Source organism: Miniopterus natalensis, chromosome 8 (genome assembly GCF_054644295.1).
Source record: "Miniopterus natalensis isolate mMinNat1 chromosome 8, mMinNat1.hap1, whole genome shotgun sequence".
In the NCBI taxonomy this organism is placed as follows: Eukaryota; Metazoa; Chordata; class Mammalia; order Chiroptera; family Miniopteridae; genus Miniopterus; species Miniopterus natalensis.
Genome location: NC_142088.1, coordinates 57831490 through 57835173, shown reverse-complemented (window position 1 = coordinate 57835173; position 3684 = coordinate 57831490). Strand labels below are relative to the sequence as shown.

The 3684-nt window shown below is 40.9% G+C and overlaps 1 pseudogene; it reads left to right on the top strand.

Annotated features, from left to right (window-relative positions):
• Positions 1–990: 990 nt before the first annotated feature.
• On the top strand, positions 991–2776 carry LOC107531747 (oxysterol-binding protein-related protein 9 pseudogene; annotated as a pseudogene).
• Positions 2777–3684: the final 908 nt, after the last annotated feature.

The following is a 3684-nucleotide window of genomic DNA, read 5'->3' as shown; positions in this document are numbered from 1 at the left end:
GATTAACTGAAATACCTAACACAGCACTTGGCCCTTGGTGCTTGCTCAATAAATGCTCATTGGTATGGACCCTCTATACTGCTCTCAAGCCTTTCTAAGGGCAGGTAGTCGTCTGAGTCACCTCATCACTCACCTGAATATTGAATATGCTCAATAAATGCTTGTGGAGGCTACCTGAATAATTCCTGTTGGGAAGTCTGGTACCCCTGAAACGTCCCGAGGCCTGAATTTTATAATGCAGGCCTGTGTTTGAGTATAGTTAGCAGGTGTCTTAAACGCAACCCCATACAGCAGTACTTACTGACACCGCTGCTAATTGGGATTCCCACTACAGTCTCGTTTGGCCCTGCCAACCCAGGTAGGTTTGTTTATGAGGCCAGAAGTGTCCAAATGCAGTTTTATTGTAATGGCCAAAACTTTGAGGCAACCCAGATGTCCTTCAGTAGGTAAATGCATAAATAAGTTCTGGTACATCCAGACAATAAAATATTATTCAATGCTAAATAGAAATGAGCCATTAAGCCATAAAAAGACATGGATAAAACTTAAATGCATCTCACTAAGTGAAAGAAGCCAACCTGAAAAGGCTACATATTTGTATGATTCCAGCTATATGACATTCTGGAAAAGGCGAACCTATGGAGACAGTAAAAAGATCAGTGGTTACCAGGGTTTGGTGGGGAGGAAAGAATGAATAATGAATAGATAGAGCACAGAGGGCTTTTAAGGCAGTGAAACTACTCTGTATGACACTACAATCGTGGACACATGTCACTGTACACCTGTCCCATCCATAAGCCGTACGACACCAAGAGTGAGCCTTAACGTAAACTACGGACTTAGATGATAATGATGTGCCAATGTAGGTTCATCAGTTACAACAAATGTACCACTGTGGTGGGGATGTTGACAGCGGGGGTGCTGACAGTGGGGGAAGTTGTGTGTTGGGGGGGGCAGGGCCTATATGGGAACTTTCTCCCTGCCTCCTTCCTGCTGCCCTCTGGGGGTTTGGGTTCAGGGTTTATTCCTAGCATCCAAGACTTTGATAAGAAACTTACAGAGGTAGATTCTTACCTAAAAATCTTGACAGAACACTTACAGCTTTTGATGACAAGCTTCAAAACTCCAAAGATGATGAACAGAGAGAAAAAGCTGAAACTCTCAAAGAGACAACAAATAGCATGGTAGAATCAATTAAACACAGCACTGTGTTGCTGACAATGCCGTGTTTAATTGCTGAAAGTACTATTTGTCCTGTAGGTGCAATATATCTCCGTAGTCACTTAGAACCTGTGATCAACACAATGCCTCCCCAGACTGTCTTCCTTCCAGAACCTGCCCACTTGTGTAAGTCAGAGCAGCATCTGACTCCAACACCAAATAGCACCGGCAGTGGGCACTCGCCACTGGGTAACACTCTCACTTCTCCAAGCCATGTCAGCTTGTCTCCAAATACAGTCCTTGTTCTCTTGTTCTAGCAGTGAAGGCGAATTCTATGACGCTGATGAATTTCATCAAAGTGGCTTGTCCCCAAAGCCTTTAATAGATTCCCCTGGATCTGTCTCGGTCTTGACCCACAGCAGCTCAGGAAATAGTCTAAAGCATCCAGATACCACAGAATCACTTAATTCTTCTGTGTCCAATGGAACACATGATGCTGACCTTTTCAATTCCTGTGATGATAGAGATGATGAAGGGGAGTTTGGGTCTGTGGAAAAGCACAAGAGATTTAACATGCATCTCTTGTCCCACGTTAGGCTTGGAATGGATCTTACTAAGGTAGTTCTTCCAACATTTATTCTTGAAAGATCTCTTTTAGAAATGTATGCAGACTTTTTTGCACATCTGGACCTGTTTGTGAGCATTAGTGACCAGAAGGATGCCAGAGACCTAATGGTCCAGTTGTGAAATGGTACCTCTCAGTCTTTCGTGCAAGAAGAAGAGGATTGGTGGCCAAAAAAACCATACAACTGAAAGATTTGGGGCAAGATCTTTCAGTGTCACTGGACATTACCAAATGATACTGAAGAGAACACAGAGCTAGTTTCCTGGGTTTCCAAAAACAGTGTAACATTCATGACTGAGCAGGTTTCCTATCATCCACCCACTTCAGCCTTTTATGCTGAGTGTTTTATGAGCAGATACAATTCAATGCTCATATCTGCACCAAATCAAAATTCCTTGGAATGTCCATTGGGATGCACAACTAGGGCAGGCCTGGGTCTTGTGACTAGACCATGACGAACATTACATTATCACAATGGTTATGGAAGGTCTATCCTCACAGTGCCCTGGGTGTAACTAGGTGGAGAATGCAGTATTAATTGTTCCAAACCTGGCTATCATGCAAATATCGTCTTCTGCAAGAAATCTTTCTATGGGGGCAAGAAGCACAGAATTACTTCTGAGATTTTTTTCTCCAAATGAAAAGAAGTCCTCTTGTTCAATTAAAAGGAGATGGAATGGTGTAATGTTTGCAAAATATGCAACAGGGGGAAATGCAGTTTTTATAGATACCGAGAAAAAGTGGGAAAGTTGGAAGATCAGAATGAGTGTGAATCCATGCCTTTGGAAGGATGTCACTTTCAACTTAAAAATCAGAGATATTGATGCAGTAACTGAAGCCAAACATAAACTTGAGGAAAGACAAAAAACAGGAGCCCAAGAAAGAAAGGAGAAGGAAATTCAGTGGGAGACGAGCTTATTTCATGAAGATGGAGAAGGTTGGGTTTACGATGAACCTTTACTGAAAGGCCTTGGTGCTGCCAAGCGTTAGGTTGGGAAGTGCAAAGTCTCACCTGATAACCAGAGCAGTCGGCGTAATAAAGCAATAGTCTTCCTTCAGAAGGACCTACCTACCCCCTGCGCATTGCAGCGATTCTTGTCTCAGGGATACTGGACTTTCCGATGCAGATGAACAAATAAAGCGAGAAAAGCTTCCCTTTTTTCCTCTTTTGTTGCAGTTACAATTTTGACTCCAGTCCTGAGAAAAACTTTAGGTTTTGAAAACAACATATCTGTTCCTTTTCCAAACCCCACGCTTTTTATAATTCCCAGTCTCAAATTCTGCACTCTAGTGCTGCTGTGGAGATACATTTCATCTGTTTCCTAGTTCATCTAATCTTGGGACATACACACATACATATATGATCTACCTGATGCCAGATTTTCATAAATACTTCATCTATTGTAAATATTGCTTCCTCTGAGTTGTTCTAGAAAATTAGCACAATGTATTAAAATCAAGTATTAAGAAATTTCATGGTCTCACCTACAATAAATTTTATTTTGGAATTGTATCTAACTCTGGATTACAGTTTAATTATACCCAGTGCTTCTTAAGGCTTCATCAAGTAATTTTTCAACCTTTTAAAAAATAAAGTATATTTTTTTAAAAGTCAGCCAGATGAGTGATGAAATTATGTGGTGGGGATCCTGTGTGGTCCCTATGATAGAGCATCCAGGGACTTAGCAGGGAAAATGAAAGCCTTTATGATGGGCCTATCTTCTCAATCTTTTCTTGCAAAGGATCAATTCAGGAAAAATAAAAATGGTTACAGCCACACCTTTTTTAATCATTCAAAATGAAAACAGCTCTTTTTGACTTTGATAAATAAGAAGCATATTCTTAAAACCAAGATTACCTATGTTATAGAAAAGAAAATGTCAATAATTGGCACTAAC